The 19285-nt window shown below is 40.9% G+C and overlaps 1 protein-coding gene across 5 annotated transcripts in view; it reads left to right on the plus strand.

Moving 5' to 3' along the window:
- LOC132384975 (phosphatidylinositol 5-phosphate 4-kinase type-2 beta) overlaps positions 1–19285 on the plus strand; it is a 271613-nt gene that overhangs the window by 149536 nt on the left and 102792 nt on the right. The gene's annotated exons all lie outside the window — the stretch shown is intronic.

The raw sequence follows: 19285 nt of genomic DNA on the forward strand, positions 1-19285 counted from the left end.
TCAACATATTTTTTCGGATCCGAATGGCAGATTTTTGTTAATTATGGGTTTACTTTGTATTAAAAAGGTTGCTTTGGTTAATGTTTATGCTCCAAATGTGGATTGTCCTGACTTTTTTAAGTCTTTATTTACCTCTTTACCCAATCTAAACGAATATAAGTTAATAATGGGTGGTGACTTTAATTGTTGTTTAAATCCTTTGATGGATAAATCTTTATCTATTCAGACTTTACCTAATAAGTCGGCCACTTGTATTAATTCTTTTTTGACTGACAATGGAGTTTTTGATATTTGGAGATTCTGGCATCCTAATGACAAAGAGTTTTCTTTTTTCTCACATGTTTATCACTCTTATTCGAGAATTGATTTTTTTTTTGTAGACTCTTGTTTTATTCCATTGGTAATCGGTTGTAACTATGATATTATAGCTATCTCTGATCATGCTCCATTATTACTTTCTATGAAATTTACGGATACCGCTTATAATGTTAGACAATGGCGACTTGACTCTACCTTGTTGCAAGACTCTGACTTTATAAAATTTATGGAGGAGCAGATCGACTTCTTCTTCTCAACTAATTCTACAGATGATATTTCCTGTGGAACACTTTGGGACACTTTTAAAGCTTATATACGTGGACAGATTATTTCTTATTCTGTTGGTTTGAGGAAACGTATCAAGATGGAAACTCTTTTATTGGTTGATAAAATTAAAGAGATTGGTAAGAAATATTCGATTGCTCCTAGTAAGGAGCTTTACAAACAAAGGGTTGAACTTCAAATGGAACATAGTTTATTACTTACATCCTCGATTGAAAATCAATTAATGAAAACTAAATCTGATTTTTATATACATAGTGATAAATCTGGTAAACTGTTAGCTAGTCAATTGAAGAATGCTCTGGTTAAACGTCAAATCACTAAGATTGGTCAGCAGAATGGGAATCTGACAGTTAATCATGATGAGATAAATCAGGCATTTCAAGACTTCTATACCTCCCTGTATCAATCTGAATTTCCTCAAGATCATAATACCATGTCTGATTTTCTTGGGAAATTAAATTTTCCAAGATTATCATCTGATGATCTTTTGATATTGGATACTCCTATTACAGATGTAGAAATTAAGGGGGCTATTTCCTCAATGAATTCTGGGAAAGCACCGGGTCCAGATGGTTATACAGTTGAATTTTTAAAATTTTTTTCTGCTACTCTTTCCCCTTGGTTAGGTAAGGTTTTTGAGGAAGCCATTAGATTGGGGAATTTGCCACAATCTTTTTATAGAGCTTCCATTTCTCTAATATTGAAGAAAGATAAAGACCCTACTAACTGTGCTTCTTATAGACCTATATCTTTATTGAATGTAGACTCCAAGATTTTTTTCAAGTTACTGGCATCTAGATTGGAGAAGGTATTACCCAAAATTATTTCAGATGATCAAACCGGTTTTATTAAAAATCGTTATTCTTTTTTTAACATTAGGAGATTGTTGAATATTGTTTATACTCCCTCACATGACACTTCAGAATGCGTGATTTCATTAGATGCGGAGAAAGCATTTGATAGAGTTGAATGGCCTTACTTATTTAATGTGTTGGAGAAGTTTAATTTTAGTCCGATATTTATATCATGGATTAAATTGATTTATCATACTCCAGTAGCCTCAGTGTTTACCAATAATCAAAGATCTCCCTTTTTTCGCCTATTTCGGGGCACTAGACAAGGATGTCCTCTTAGTCCATTACTATTTAACATTGCCTTAGAACCTTTGGCAATTGCCATCAGACAATCACAGGATATTTTGGGTATTAATCGTGGGACAGATATTCATAAGTTATCTTTGTATGCAGATGATTTATTACTATTCATTTCTAACCCGGAGAAATCCATTCCAGCAGTTTTATCATTATTGGCTCAATTTAGTGAGTTTTCTGGGTATAAGTTAAATCTTAATAAAAGTGAATTGTTTCCTTTGAATAAACGGGTCCCAATTTATGGAAATTTACCTTTTAAATTAGTTAATGACTCTTTTACTTATTTAGGGATCAAAATCACAAAAAACCATAAAGATTTATTTAGATTTAATTTTTTACCCTTAATTGATCAGATTAAAGGTTTGTTTACTAAGTGGTCACCTTTATCTTTATCCCTAATAGGCAGGATTAATGCTATTAAGATGGTTATTTTACCTAAGTTTTTATATATTTTTCAAGCGATACCAATTTTTATCCCGAAATCTTTTTTTACTAATGTTGACTCTAAAATTTCTTCATATATATGGCAGAATAAAAATCCCAGGTTAGGTAAAACATATTTACAGAAGACAAAAAAGGAAGGCGGGTTAGCATTGCCTAATTTCAGATTTTACTATTGGGCAGTTAATATTAGATATTTGTTGTGCTGGTTGAAAGATGGGGGTGGATCTTTTGGCTCTTGTTGGGTGAGTTTAGAAACTAAATCGGTATCAGCTTATGCTCTAGGTTCTATTTTAGGGACTTCTCTCCCTTTTGCTCTTTCTAAATTGCCGAAACGAATTGACAACCCGATAGTTAAACATACTTTGCGTATATGGTTTCAATTTCGGAGATTTTTTGGGTTGACTCAATTCGTTTTAAATAGTCCTATTGTATCTAATTGTTTTTTTTCACCCTTCCATTATAGATCAAGCTTATTCGGCTTGGAAAACTAAGGGATTACTAAGATTTTCTGATTTATTTTTAGACAATTGTTTCATGTCTTTTGAGCAATTATCCAACAAATATAACTTGCCTAGATTTCATTTTTTTAGATATTTACAGATTAGACATTTTTTAAGTTCTGTACTCTCTACGTTTCCAAATTTTGTGCCTTCAGATATTTTGGAGAGTTTATTTGAATTAGACCCTTTTCAAAAAGGGCTTATTTCAAAACTTTATAATATAATTATGAAGATACGTTCAGAGCCTCTTTATAAGACTAAAAAGGATTGGGAAAGAGAACAGTCTTAGTATTTCTAGTGAGAATTGGGATAGAATTCTTCAATTAGTTAATACATCATCGTTATGTGCCAAACATTCATTAATACAATTTAAGGTCGTACATAGGGCCCATATGTCTAAGGATAAATTAGCTCATTTTTACTCTCCTATTAGTCCTATTTGTGATAGATGTCATTCTGAAATTGCGTCTTTAACTCGTATGTTTTGGTCGTGTTCATTTTTGGAGAAATATTGGAAAGATATTTTTGATATTATTTCTGCGGTTTTGAATATCGATTTACAACCTCATCCTATTACTGCAATTTTTGGTTTACTAATCTTAGACTCACTGCATTTATCTTCTTTTGCCCGTCGAATGATTGCATTTCTAACTCTGATGGCTAGAAGATCTATATTGTTGAATTGGAGGGAAATTAATCCTCCCACTGTATTTAATTGGTTCTCTCAAACTATGTTATGTTTAAATTTAGAAAAAATTAGAAGTGGTACTTTTGAGACTTCTATTAAATTTGAAAAGTTATGGAGACCATTTATTCAACATGATGTAATATGACCCTGTGCCAAGTTCATTGGACTTCTCAGCTTTTAGCTTATGTATTTTGAGAGGACCGGAAGTGACGGCATTGATGAATACTTATTTTTGTGAGATATTATAAACAGCCCGCTTTTTTTTCTCTTTTTTTTTGCTTCTTTTTTCTTTTATATTAGTTATTAGATAAGATTAGCTAGTTTTGCATTATATATATTTTTTTTTCCTTTCTTTTTTCTGTTTTCTTTATATCATATGTTATGAAATATTTAGACTTACCATGTTCAGACATATATTTTATGGCTTATGTCTTGGTAAACTCATTTATATTGTAACTATTATGTATGTTTTTTTTTCATATGTAATGGAATTTGTATGTTGGTAATTTCTTTATCAATATATCATTTGTATTCTGTCCATATTACTACTAATAATAAAACGATTTAGAAAGAAAGAAAGGTATTATGGTCTTTTATCAGTGTAATTAGGCAGCATAGGCTCAATGGACTGAAAGGATCTGTTACCATGCTGTATCTCTAAATAAACAATAAATAAATGATACTGTATTAAATGCCTCAACCACATCCTCTGCTAGCTGATTCTACAGTCTCACCACCCTCTGCATGGAAAATGTTGCCCCTCAGATCTCTTATAAACTACCACTTTTATAAATCTTACCCTTCTCACCTTCTCACCCTAGCTTTAGACTCTGCTGCCCTAAAGGAAAGACTGTTACCATCTCCCTTACAGTGGCATGCAAAAGTTTGGGCACCCCGGTCAAAATTTCTGTTAGTTAAGTGAGTAGAAGATGAACTGATCTCCAAAAGTCATAAAGTTAAAGATGAAATATTCTTTTCAACATTTTAAGCAAGATTAGTGTATTATTTTTGTTTTGTACAATTTTAGAGTGAAGAAAAGGAAAGGAGCACCATGCAAAAGTTTGGGCACCCCAAGAGATTTGAGCTCTCAGATAACTTTTACCAAGGTCTCAGACCTTAATTAGCTTGTTCAGGCTATGGCTTGTTCACAATCATTGTTAGGAAAGGCCAAATGATGCAAATTTCAAAGCTTTCTAAATACCCTGACTCCTCAAACCTCAAATCAGCAGCCATGGGCTCCTCTAAGCAGCTGCCTAGCACTCTGAAAATTAAAATAAATGATACGCACAAAGCAGGAGAAGGCTATAAGAAGCAACACGTACAACACGCTGGAGGAACTCAGCAGGTCGGGCAGCATCCATGGAAACGAGCAGTCAACGTTTCAAGCCAAGACCCTTCGTCAGGACTGAAGAAGGCTATAAGAAGATAGCAATTAAGAAATGGCAGTTAACAGGAACGGTGGAGGTCAAGTGGAGGTCTGGAAGACCAAGAAAGCTTTCCGAGAGAACTGCTCGTAGGATTGCTAGAAAGGCAAATCAAAACCCCCGTTTGACTGCAGAAGACCTTCAGGAAGATTTAGCAGACTCTGGAGTGGTGGTGCACTGTTCTACTGCGCAGCGACACCTGCACAAATATGACCTTCATGGAAGAGTCATCAGAAGAAAACCTTTTCTGCATCCTCACCACAAAATTCAGTGTCAGAAGTTTATAAAGGAACATCTAAACAAGCCTGATGCATTTTGGAAACAAGTCCTGTGGACTGATGAAGTTAAAATAGAACTTTTTGGCCGCAATGAGCAAAGGTATGTTTGGAGAAAAAAGGGAGCAGAATTTCATGAAAAGAAACCTCTACAACTGTTAAGCACAGGGGTGGATCGATCATGCTTTGGGCTTGTGTTGCAGCCAGTGGCATAGGGAACATTTCACTGGTAGAGGGAAGAATGAACTTAATTAAATACCAGCAAATTCTGGAAGCAAACATCACACGAACTGTAAAAAAGCGGAAGATGAAAAGAGGATGGCTTCTACAACAGGATAATGATCCTAAACACACCTCAAAATCCACAGTGGATTACCTCAAGAGGCACAAGCTGAAGGTTTAGCCATGGCCCTGACAGTACCCCCCCCCCCCCGACCTAAACATCATCGAAAATCTGTGGATAGACCTCAAAAGGGCAGTGCATGCAAGACAGCCCAAGAATATCACAGAATTAGAAGCCTTTTGCAAGGAAGAATGGGCGAAAATCCCCCAAACAAGAATTGAAAGACTCTTAGCTGGCTACAGGAAGTGTTTACAAGCTATGATTCTTGCCAAAGGGGGTGTTACTAAGTACTGACCACGCAGGGTGTCTAAACTTCTGCTTTGGGCTGTTTTGCTTTTTTGTTATTTTGAAACTGTAAAAGATGGAAATAAACAAGTAATCTTGCTTAAAATATTAAAGAAATGTGTCATCTTTAACTTTATGCCTTTTGGAAATCAGGTCATCTTTTACTCGCTTAGCTATTCACAGTAACAGGAATTTTGACCAGGGGTGCCCAAACTTTTGCATGCCGCAGTATGTATGCCTCACATAATTTTAAACACTTCTGTAACGTTGCCTTCATCCTCCTATGTACCATCTTTGAAGATGTTTGCAAAAGCTTTTGAATCTGTAGCTTTTGAATAACACAGGATATGAAAGGAGGATTAAGTTAAATAAGCATGGCAGCGCCCCTGCTTTGTTAGAAGTTTGTGCAGATTTGGCACATCATCTGAAAATTTGACAAACTTCTATAGGTGCACAGTGGAGAGTATCCTGATTGGTTGCATCATGGCCTGGTATGGAAACACTAGTGTCCAAGAACAACACAAAAAGTGGTGGATACAGCCCAGTCCATCCCTGGAAATGCCCTCCACACCATTGAGCACATCTGCAAGGAGTGCTATCATAAGAAAGTAGCATCCATCATTAAGGATACCCACTATCCAGGCCCTCAGCCATCTGGCTGCTGGACCAGCATGGAGAATGTCACTAACCTCAGCTCTGAGCACAAAGTATGGACTCGCTGTATAACTCATGTTCTCAGTATTTATCGATTTATTTGTACAGGTTTCCCCCACTATTCGAAATTAGAGCGTTCCTATTAAATGGTTCATAAACCAGAATGTTGTAAAGTGAAGAAGCAATTACCATTTATTTATATGGGAAAAATTAGTGAGCGTTCGCAGACCCAAAAAATAGCCTACCAGATCATGCCAAATAGCACATAAAACCTAAAATAACAGTAACATTATAGTAAAAGCAGGAATGATCTGATAAATACACAGCCTATATAAAGTAGGAATACTTCTCTGCAATTATTGCAGCACTGTCCACCATAGCGAAAATCTCCCACAAACGCTCTTGTCAGCACTTGCGGCAGAAACACTCGGTGCAAGCACTCTCGGCAGAAGCACTCTCTCCAGTAACCTTTAAGCTATGAAGCTACCAAATAACACATAAAAATACACAGCCTATATAAAGTGGAAATAATGTATGCCCAGTGTAATTTCACTTACCGGAATCGGGAAGACAGCGAGCACACTGATGACGGTGTGTTAGGCTGAGTCGTCGGATGTTGGGGTGGTGGGACACTGGGGTGTCATCTCATCGTTGTCTGTTTCCATCAGGGCTGGCAGGTCAGCTTCTATGTCTGTCTGCCTCGATGTCAAAGGTCAAGGTTTGTTGTCTGCTGTGGCTGATGTGGAAGGCTTGAAAAACAACAGTATGCTTGACTGTTTAACATCATGCATTTTTCTATCATACGGTTCTCTGTAAGCACCAAACCATCCTGCAAATATGCCCTAAACCTATGTACTCTTTCAAAATTGAAGTCATACTTTTCTGCAGTCATTGCAGCGTTGTCAGTCGCAGCGAAAATCTCACATAATTGCTTCACATTCAGTTCCTGGACGATTTCACTTTCGGGCCATTCGCTACTGCGTTCGGCTTCAATTGTTATCCTTTCCTCTTCATCAGCTCCTCATCTGTCAGTTCTTGGTCATGGGATGCTAAAACCTCTTCAACATCATCTTCGTCAACTTCCACAAACCCTTAGCCAAACTCACTATATCCTTACTTCATTCACCACGATCGAAACGCTTTATTATGTCTAGTTTTACGCTAAGTGTAACACCCTTAACACTCTTTTATGCTTTTCCGATACCTTAGGACTCATCTTGCTAACAGATGCACAAAATAAGTCGACATAAAGCACAGATGCTCACAGACACGTGTTGCAATGCCAGCTAGAATGCAGTTCCGGGTGAGGAGCCTGTCTGCTCGGCCTTTTTTCGTAATAGCGAAGTGTTGTAAAGTGAACGTTCGAAAAACGGGGGACACCTGTATTTGTGCAGTTTATTTACTTTGAACTTTTATAAAACACTGATAAGCCTCTACTAGAGTATTGTTCAATTTTGGGCCAGTTTGCTTTCAATCTGGAGGATTGTCAACAACTATTTACAGTTACAATGTTTAATAGACATTTGGACAAGTACATGGATAGGAAGAGTTTAGAGGGGTATGGGCCAAATGGACCAGCTTAGATAGACTGTTTGTGTTGGCATGGACAAATAGGGCCAAAGGGTCTGTTTCTGTGCTGTTGGACTCTGACTGTATGTCCTAAAATGGCACCAAGATTCAGTTACATGGAAAGACTGGAGATGCTGGTAATAAAAGCAGGGAATTGAACTGAGATGTTCAAGATTGCAGAGGGTCTTGATTGAGCTAGTGAAAGAGTGATCATTGAAGCTTATGAAACACCCTGGTTTCTTTGGCTGTGTAAGTCCAGGGAAGACAAGCTCCAGCCTCGCCAAACTCGTGAGATTGAGGTGCGCGCAATCCCATCCCAAACCACGGTTTGTGTGGATGTGTGTAATTTGCTACCCTGTTACAAATTAATGCCACAAAATAACAGGCAGTACACTGCATACAATTGAAGGAATTACGTATATTTATGAATCTTAACTTGAGGGTTAGTAAAGAATAACAAAAAAGGCCCATTCTAATTAAACAGTCAAATGTGCACAAGTTGGAGCTCATTTTGAACTTCTCTGTCACTCACGCGCTGGGCCCTCGGTCAATGTGAAAGCACTCACCACCTTCCGAACCTCGCTCGCAATCCATCTCGAACAAATGGGTCTCCTACCGGATCGTATGTTGCGACTGGTTCTCTCCGGCATCTTCTCTCTTCATTTCCCACCAAACACAAGCCCCAAGCCCAACCTTAGTGTCCTTCACCAGAGAAATCTCCCCTCAAACTGACATCCTAATTGGTTGGCACACATTTTTCCTCATCTCTTATTTTCAACAGTAACCCAAACAAGCACGAAAACAGAACAGACTGCCAAAATGAAATACCTACAGCATAACAGTAAAGATATGAACCAGGGCATTACACTTACCTGTTTAAGCTGACACAACCGATTGACAGACGACACAATATCCACTGCTCTACACACAGTCCTTACACATCTGGAGAGGGATGCTTATGTGAGAATGCTGTTCTTGGTCTACAGTTCAGCATTCAACACCATAATTCATCCAGGCTCGACAAGAGGCTCAGAGATATCGGCCTTCACCCTGCCTTGTACAGCCGATCCTGGACTTCCTGTCAGATCGCCGGCAGGTGATAAGAGTGGGCTCCCTCACCTCCACCCCACTGACTCTCAATATAGGAGCGCCTCGGGGCTGTGTACTGAGTCCCCTCCTTTACTCCCTGTATACCCATGACTGTGTCACCATCCAGAGCTCTTACCTGTTAATTAAATTTGCTGATGACACTACATTGATTGGCCTTGTCTCAAACAATAACAAGGTGGCCTACAGGGAAGAAGTCATCTCTCTGACACAGTGGTGTCAAGAAAACAACCTCTCCCTCAATGTCGCAAGAACAAAGGAGCTGGTTGTGGATTACAGGGGGAATGGAGATGGGCTAACCCCTATTGAAATCAATGGATCTGGAGTCGAGAGGGTAAATAGCTTGAAGTTCCTCGGCAGCCATATCTCCAAGGACCTCACATGGTCTCTACATACCAGCTGTGTGGTGAAAAAGGCACAACAGCACCTCTTTCAGTTCAGATGGTTGAGGAAGTTTGGTATGAGCCCCCAGATCCTAAGAACTTTCTACAGGGGCACAGTTGAGAGCATCCTGACAGGCTGCATCACTACCTGGTATGGGAACTGTAGCTTCTTCACGCTGATTTGAGTGTATTCTATGTTACATTGACTGTTCTATTTATTATAAATTATTATTGCTATGATTGCACATTTAGACAGAGACGTAACGTAAAGATTTTTACTCATGTATGTGAAGGATGTAAGAAATAAAGTCAGTTGAATTCAATTTCCAAATGAATATTCCTCTGCATAGATGCTTCCTGACCTGCTGAGTTCCTCCAGCATTTTGTGTGTGTTGCTCTAGATGACCAGCATCTGCAGAATCTCTTGTAAATATGACAAGAAGAAACATGATTGTCCAACTAAGATCTGGAAATTGATAAAATTGCGGAAGAAAGCTCAATGAAAATTGCATAAACATTTAAACACAAGAGGTTCTGCAGATTCTGGACATTTTAAGCAACACAGAAAATGCTGAAGGAGCTCAGCAATGAATTAAACAGTCGACATTTCAGGTCAAGACCCTTAATCAGAACTCTGCATAAACACTTAATGTTTTTTTTAAATGGGCCATGGGAAAAGAGCAGATGGTAATCTTGAATCTTCAATCTTAAATTGAGAACTGATTGACACATCCTGACGTCAATAGCATTGCATCAATGCAACATATCAACAAGCATTTTTGCTTCTCCCAGTACAATTGCCCCATGCCTGATTCACCCCCGGGCAAAGTCTAGTATCTCCAGAGCCTGTGATCGACTTGTATTAAGACCATAAGACAAAGGAGTAGAATAAGGCCATTTGACATATTGAGTGTTCTGCCATTCTATCATTGCTGATTTATTATCCCTCTCAACCCCATTCTTTTGCCTTCTCCATATAACCTTAGATGCCCTTATTAATCAAGAACCTATCAACCTCTGTGTTAAATATACCCACTGACTTGGCTTTTACAGCCATATGTGACAATGAATTCCACAGATTCACCACCCTCTGGCTAAAGAAATTCCTCCTCATCTCTGTACTAAAGGAATGGCTTCTATTCTGAGGCTGTACCCTCTCCCCCACTATGGGAAACATCCTCTCCACGTCCACTCTCCGCTTTTCAATATTCTGCAGGATTCAATGAGATTCCATCGACACCCCCCCCCCCCCATTCTTCTAACCTCAAGTGAGTACAGGACCAGAGCCATCAAACGCTCCTCATACATTAACCCTTTCATTCCTGGGACTGTTCGTGTAAACCTCCTCTTGACCCTCTCTAATGCCTCTTACAGATGCTTCTTGCAAAGCCTCAATGTCTGTTTGAGGGCTTTTTCGTAAAATTGTGGTTTATAAGTACTTCTTACTGGATTTTGTTTGAGTGTGAGCTTTTTAACATCAGCCCGCATTTCCTATAGACAAACAAAAGCTGACAACCATTGTTTTAATATTCTTTAAAAAAATCAAATAATAATAAATATATAGTAGTGAGAACATGAATTGTGGAGTTCTTGAAAAGTGAGTCCATAGTTTGTGGAATCAGTTCAGTGTTAAGATGAATAAAGTTATCCATGCTGTTTCAGGAGTGTAGGGTAATAGCTGTTCCTGAACTTGGTGGTGTGGGACCCAAGGCTTCTGTACCACCTTCCCCATAGTAACAGTGAGAAGAGAGCAAGTACTGTACCTTTCACACTACAAGCCAAGATACCTCTATCCTTTGTTGTGTTCTGAGTACAGGGCCCAGACTGCATCATTTTTACAGTTCTGTTATCTTTTCAACTTAAAAACCTGGTAATTTTTTTCCTTTTTTAAAAAAAGTTCTAATTTATGATAGTTGACTCAGGGCAGCTAATGAGGAAACAGTGACCTTTTCTTCATCTTTCTTTCTCACGTGCAGTAAATGATCTTGCTCAGTATCTCTGTTATTACTCTCCCTGAAGGAACTTAGGGCTTGGGAGGGACAGGGTGGCTGGCTTTCACCTCGATGCCAAAAATAGTCTCCAGTGTGAGATTTCCAAGATGTAGAATTGTAGATAATAACTCTGTGTTGAGAATAACATTTAATAATACTCCTTCACAATTAATTTAGTGTATTACAAGCCACAGCTTTAACCAAACTTAAAACTTGTCTGTTTATAATGTTTTGGTCTTTCTATTAGGGCTGTTGTACATGAAAATCTAAAAATCTTTTTCCCTGTGATCAGATCGCTTTTACTTCACAATAAAATTCTCTGCCCTCTTCCATTGAATTTATTCAAGCTTCTTTATATTTAAAATTACTTCTCTGTTTCCAAAAGAAATGGGGGAGATCTTAAATAGGTTTTTTGCATCTGTATTTACTAAAGAAACTGGCATGGAGTCAATGGAAATAAGGCAAACAGGTAGTGAGGTCATGGAACCAATACAGATTGAAGAGGAGGAGGTGCTTGCTATCTTGAGACAAATCAGAGTAGATAAATCCCCAGGATCTGACAGGGTATTCCCTCAGACCTTTAAGGAGACTAGTGTTGAAATTACAGGGGCCCTGGAAGATATATTTAAAATGTCGGTATCTACGGGTGAGGTACCGGAGGATTGGAGGATAGCTCATGTTGTTCCATTGTTTAATAAACGCTCTAAAAGTAATCCAAGAAATTATAGGCTGGTAAGTTTGACGTCCGTAGTAGGTAAATTATTGGAAGGAGTATTAAGAGATAGGATCTACAAGTATTTAGATAGGCAGGGACTTATTGGGGATAGTCAACATGGCTTTGTGCATGGTAGGTCATGTTTAACCAATCTATTAGAGTTTTTCGAGGAGGTTACAAGGAAAGTGGATGAAGGGAAGGCAGTGGATGTTGTCTACATGGACTTCAGTAAGGCCTTTGACAAGGTCCCCCATGGGAGGTTAGTTAGGAAGATTCAGTCGCTAGGTATACATGGAGAGGTAATAAATTGGATTAGACATTGGCTCAATGGGAGAAGTCAGAGAGTGGTAGTGGAGCATTGCTACTCTGAGTGGAGGCCTGTGACTAGTGGTGTGCCACAGGGATCAGTGCTAGGTCCATTGTTATTTGTCATCTATATCAATGATCTGGATGATAATGTGGTAAATTGGATCAGCAAATTTGCTGTTGATACAAAGATTGGATGTGTAGTGGACAGTGAGGAGGGTTTTCAAAGCTTGCAGAGGGATCTGGACCAGCTGGAAAGATGGGCTAAAAAATGGCAGATGGAATTTAATACAGACAAGTGTGAGGTATTACACTTTGGAAGGAAAAGCCAAGGTAGAACATACACGGTAAATGGTAGGACACTGAGGAGTGCAGTAGAACAGAGGGATCTAGGAATACAGATACAAAATTCACTAAAAGTGGCTTCACAGGTAGTTAGGGTAGTAAAGAGAGCTTTTGGTACATTGGCCTTTATAAATCAAAGTATTGAGTATAAGGGTTGGAATGCTATGGTGAGGTTGTATAATGCATTGGTGAGGCCAAATTTGAAGTATTGTGTGCAGTTTTGGTCACCGAATTACAGGAAGGATATTTACAAGGTTGAAAGAGTGCAGAGAAGGTTTACAAGGATGTTGCTGGGACTTGAGAAACTGAGTTACAGAGTAAGGTTGAATAGGTTAGGACTTTATTCCCTGGAGCGTATGAGAATGAGGGGTGATTTGATAAAGGTGTATAAAATTATGATTGGTATAGATAGAGTGAATGCAAGCAGGCTTTTTCCACTGAGGCTAGGGGAGAAAAAAAACCAGAGGGCATGGGATGGGTTAAGGGTGAAGGGGGAAAAGTTTAAAGGGAACATTGGGGTGGGGGGGCTTCTTCACACAGAGAGTGGTGGGTGTGTGGAATGAGCTGCCAGATGAAATGGTGAATGCAGGCTTACTTTTGACATTTAAGAAAAACTTGGACAGGTACATGGATGAGAAGGGTATGGAGGGATATGGTCCAGGGGCAGGTCAGTGGGAGTAGGCAGAAAAATGGTTCGGCACAGCCAAGAAAGGCCAAAAGGCCTGTTTCTGTGCTGTAATGTTCTACGGTTCTCACCCTCAGCTCTGCTTCTCTGGCCACCCCCCCCCCCCCCCACAATCTTTTTTCTATTTCTTCATGCTCTCTGTTAAAATCTGCTGATATCCTCTTGCATCTTTGTTTTGCTGTTCTTTCTATTGTTTGATTCTGGTTTACATGGAACAGCGTGAGAAGTTGATTATATTTTTGTAGTAAGAATAATCTGTATAAATTGAAGTTCATGTCAAATCACTAATTGTGTGTCAAACCATCTACTGTATAAAGACGGCAAGGGTAGAGGAGCAGGCTACAGCTTCTGAGTTTCTGTTCTTGTACCTGTGGGTCAGCAGATGTTGCTGTTAGTCTCGCATAGAATCGACAGTGAATACTAGGTGGGGGAGGGGTTTGTGAAGAAGCAGAAGGTGAGTGGAAGGGTCACACAATTATTAGGATTACAAATTGTTGTTGTGTGATTTTGCTGCATTCAACGTGGCTGTCAAGTTTGCTCAATAAGTATAATATTATTTACTTCAGCCTGTCACCCCTAGTGGGGTATAGGCCAACTACAGCAGCTCGCAAGAGTCCTCGGTTGTGGACCAGTCTTTCAAGTTGTATCCAGGTGTGGCCCATCTTCAAAGATGCTTTCTCTTCCAGGAATGAGGTCTTTGAGCTTCTGTTGGTGTTCATGTAGTACTAGTTTTTTATGGGATGCGTTTGCTAGCCCTTTGCCTAACCCTCCTCCTTTCACAACCAGGCTTGGGACCGTCCATGGCAGAGTTAATAAGTATAATCACTGAATCTTAAATGAATTCCTTGATTTTGAATCACTTTAGGGCATCTCTGGAAGTCAAGGCAATATATATAAATAATTACAAAGCTGGCTTTACCTATATTCAAATCTCAGCAAATGTGATAAGCATGCTTCTCTCAAGTGCTGAGTAACTTAATTTAGTTTCTGTGAGGATCAGTGTGAAAAAGCCTTGGGCAAAACTGCTATTTTTGTGAGCAGTTTTTCTGAAAGTTCTGCTGTTTAATCACTGGTGAGTGCTGGTGCTCTATAAAACTTGATAATTGGACATATTACGCATGTTGTCAGATCTGTAGATGGAATAAGCAGGCCATTGTTTGCCTGCACAATATGGAGTAGAAAATGTATGTATTTTGGCTGCATTTTGTTTTGTTCTTTATTGTCTACTGTTGCACGGTACCACATTGGAACTTAGAAATATTCATCATAGCCACTGCACTGCAGAATGGAATTAGACAAATGCGAGATGCATGCTTATGTAAGACAGTATAATGTTACTGCCACTATCATAATAAAACGAGCAGTCATATAAATATGTGAAATGGCAGCAATAAAAGATGAAAAGGGGGGGGCAACAGAGCATTCAGGCGGACAAGGTGTACTGTGTGCTGGGTGGCAACAGGATGTTAAGAAGTCTAACACCTTGAGGGAAGAAGCTCTGGTTCTTATGCTGTGGTACCTTCTGCCTGACGGCAGAAGGTCAGAGAAATTGTGGGAAGGTTGGGAAGGGTCTTTTGCACATCTTTGCAAGTGGTTAGATGAGATGGATTGTGAGAGGCTATTTGTTATTGGAGAAAGTGGGAGATGGTGCTGGAGCAAGTTTTTGGGAAAATGGCCAGTTGCTTAAAGTCTGAGGCAGCAACCACATTATAATATCATTTTTCATTAAGATGAAGAGTGACTTAGATAATTAGAACTAGGCCCTAAATTTAAATCACGGTCACAACAATGATGGGAAATCAGGGACACATCACCGGGATCCTACCACTAAACATCCCCACCACCACTCTCCACTTTCCACAAGGATTGCTCTTTCCATGATTCCATTGTCCATTCATCCCTCCCCACTAATCTCCCTTCATTAACTTTTCCCTGTAAGTGAGACAAGAGTTACATCTGTCCATTCTCCACCTCCCTTATCTGTATTCAGGCCCCAAACAGTCCTTCCAGCTGAGGCAGCTCTTAACCTATGAATCTGTCAGGCTCATTTACCATATCTGGTGCTCCTGGTGCGACCTCCTCTACATCAGTTAGACCCGACTTAGATTAGGGGACTGCTTTAATGAGCACCTTCGCTCTGTCCACAACAGGCAAGATTTACTGGTGGCCAACCATTTTAATTTCACTGCCCTTTCCTATTCTGACATCTGGACCGTGGCCTCCTCTACTGTCATAATGGGTTCACTCTTAGGCTGGAGGAGCAACATCTCCGTCTGGGTAGTCTCCAGCATGAACACTGATTTCTCTAACTTCCGGTAACTTCTCCCTCCTCCCCCTCCTCTTTTTTTCCATCCCCTATTCTTGCTCTGTCACATTCCTCTGGTGCCCCTCCTTCCCTTTCTCCCATGATCCACTCTCACCTATCAGATTCCTTCTTCAGCCCTTTACCTTTTCCACCTATCACCTCCCAATTTCTCACTGAATCCCCCCCACTCCTTACCCACCTACCTTCTCCCTCACCTGGTTTCAGCATTGCTTGTTCTTCTTCCCCTCACATCCCCACACCTTCTTATTCTGTCTTCTTCCCTTTCCTTCCAGTCCCAATGAAAGGTCTGTCTCCAAATCGTTGATTGTGTATTCCTCTATAAATGCTGCCTGACCTGCTGAGTTCCTCCAGCATTTCATGTTTGTTACTCTGGATTTCCAGCATCTGCAGAATCTCTTGTTCCAGTGCCAAGATAACATACCCATAACTTAGTAACCCAAACCCATATGCTCCCCTCTCCCGCAGAGTCACATCTGCCAAAAGTGCTTGCGGCTGGGCGATTTGGAAGACCGTGTGAGGAATCTGGAGCAGCAGCTGGATGATCTTCGACTCATAAGGGAGAATGAGGCAGTCATAGATGAGGGCAACAGCGAGGTAGTCACACCTAGGCTGCCAGAAGCAGGTCGTTGGGTGACAGTCCGAGGGGGGTGAGCGAAGGAGAGTAGACAGGTAGTGCAGAGCACCCCTGTAGCCATTCCCCTGAATAATAAGTTTACCGTCCTGGATTCTGTTGGTGAGGATGACCGACCAGACGTGAGCCATGGTGGCAGGGCCTCTGGCACTGAGTCTGACCCTGTGGTGCAGAAGGGTGGGACAGAGAAGAGGAGAGCTGTCGTCACTGGAGACTCTATAGTCAGGGGAGCAGACAGGAGATTTTGAGGACGTGAGAAGGACACCCGCATGGTTTGATGCCTCCCGGGTGCCAGGGTCTGGGATGTCTCTGACTGGGTGCATGATATCCTAGTACGAGAGGGAAAGAACCGGAAGTCGTGATACATGTTGGGACCAACGACATAGGTAGGAAGGGGGATGAGGTCCTGAAGTGTGAGTTTCAGGAACTAGGCAGAAGGCTGAAGAACAGGACCTCGAGGGTGGTGTTCTCAGGATTGTTGCCAGTGATACGTGCTAGTGATGATAAGAATTGGAGGAGATGGCAGTTGAATGCGTGGCTGAGGAGTTGGTGCAGGTGGCTGGGTTTTAGATTTTTGGATCATTGGGATCTCTTCTGGGGAAGGTGGGACCTGTACAGATTGGATGGGTTGCACCTGAACTCGAGGGGGAGCAACATCCTTACTGGTAGGTTTGCTAGCATGGTTCGGAAGGGTCTAAACTAATTTGCAAGGGGGATGGGACCTGGAGCGATAGAGCAGTGGAAGAAGTGCATGGAGTAAAGCCAGATCTAACATATAGAGAGGCTTTGAGGAAAGAGAAGCAGAATAAAGGGTGTAAAGGTAGTAAGGTAGAAGGGCTAAAGTGTGTGTACTTCAATGCAAGAAGCATCAGGAACAAAGCTGATGAACTGAGAGCTTGGATACATACATGGAATTATAATGTAGCGGCCATTACGGAGACTTGGCTGGCACCAGGGCAGGAATGGATTCTCAATATTCCTGGATTTCAGTGCTTTAAAAGGGATAGAGAGGGGGGGGGGGGGGGGGGGAAGGGGAGGAGGTGTGGCATTACTGGTCAGGGATACTATTACAGCTGCAGAAAGGGTGGGTATTGTAGCAGGATCCTCTTTTGAGTCAGTATGGGTGGAAGTCAGGAACAGGAAGGGAGCAGTTACTCTACTAGGGGTAATCTATAGGCCCCCTGGTAGCAGCAGAGATACCGAGGGGCAGATTGGGAGGCAGATTTTGGAAAGGTGCAAAAATAACAGGGTTGTTATCATGGGTGACTTTAACTTCCCTAATATTGATTGGCTCCTGATTAGTTCCAAGGGTTTAGATGGGACAGAGTTTGTTAAGTGTGTCCAGGATGGATTCCTGTCACAGTATGTTGACAGGCCGACTGGGGGAATGCCATACTAGATCTAGTATTAGGTAATGAACCGGGTCAGGTCACAGATCTGTCAGTGGGTGAGCATCTGGGGGATAGTGATCACTGCTCCCTGACCTTTAGCATTATCATGGGAAAGGATAGAATCAGAGAGGACAGGAAAATTTTTAATTGGGGAAGGGCAAATTATGAGGCTATAAGGCTAGAACTTGCAGGTGTGAATTGGGATGATGCTTTTGCAGGGAAACATACTATAGACATATGGTCGATGTTTAAGGATCTCTTGCAGGATGTTAGGGATAAATTTGTCCGGTTGAGGAAGATAAAGAACGGTTAGGGTGAAGGAACCATGGGTGACAAGTGAAGTGGAAAATCTAGTCAGGTGAAAATCTAGGCAGCATACATGAGGTTTAGGAAGCAAGGATCAGATGGGTCTATTGAGGAATATAGGGTAACAAGAAAGGAGCTTAAGAAGGGGCTGAGAAGAGCAAGAAGGGGGCATGAGAAGGCCTTGGCGAGTAGGGTAAAGGAAAACCCCATGGCATTCTTCAATTATGTGAAGGACAAAAGGATGACAGGAGTGAAGGTGGGACCAATTAGAGATAAAGGTGGGAAGATGCGCCTGGAGGCTGTGGAAGTGAGCGAGGTCCTCAATGAATACTTCTCTTCGGTATTCACCACTGAGAGGGAACTTGATGATGGTGAGGACAATATGAGTGAGGTTGATGTTCTGGAGCACGTTGATATTAAGGGAGAGGAGGTGTTGGAGTTGTTAAAATACATTAGGATGGATAAGTCCCCGGGGCCTGATGGAATATTCACCAGGCTGCTCCACAAGGCAAGGGAAGAGATTGCTGAACCTCTGGCTAGGATCTTTATGTCCTCGTTGTCCATGGGAATGGTACCGGAGGATTGGAGGGAGGCGAATGTTGTTCCCTTTTTCTAAAAAGATAGTAGGGATAGTCCAGGTAATTATAGACCAGTGAGCCTTATGTCTGTGGTGGGAAAGCTGTTGGAAAAGATTCTTAGAGATAGGATCTATGGACATTTAGAGAATCATGGTCTGATCAGGGACAGTCAGCATGGCTTTGTGAAGGGCAGATCGTGCCTAACAAGCCTGATAGAGTTCTTTGAGGAGGTAACCAGGCATATAGATGATGGTAGTGCAGTGGATGTGATCTACATGGATTTTAGTAAGTCATTTGACAAGGTTCCACATGGTAGGCTTATTCAGAAAGTCAGAAGGCATGGGATCCAGGGAAGTTTGGCCAGGTGGGTTCAGAATTGGCTTGCCTGCAGAAAGCAGAGGGTCATGGTGGAGGGAATACATTCAGATTGGAGGGTTGTGACTAGTGGTGTCCCACAAGGATCTGTTCTGGGAACTCTACTTTTTGTAATTTTTATTAACGACCTGGGTGTGGGGGTAGAAGGGTGGGTTGGCAAGTCTGCAGACGACACAAAGGTTGGTGATAGTGTAGAGGATTGTTGAAGAT

This window comes from Hypanus sabinus, chromosome X1 (assembly GCF_030144855.1).
Source record: "Hypanus sabinus isolate sHypSab1 chromosome X1, sHypSab1.hap1, whole genome shotgun sequence".
In the NCBI taxonomy this organism is placed as follows: Eukaryota; Metazoa; Chordata; class Chondrichthyes; order Myliobatiformes; family Dasyatidae; genus Hypanus; species Hypanus sabinus.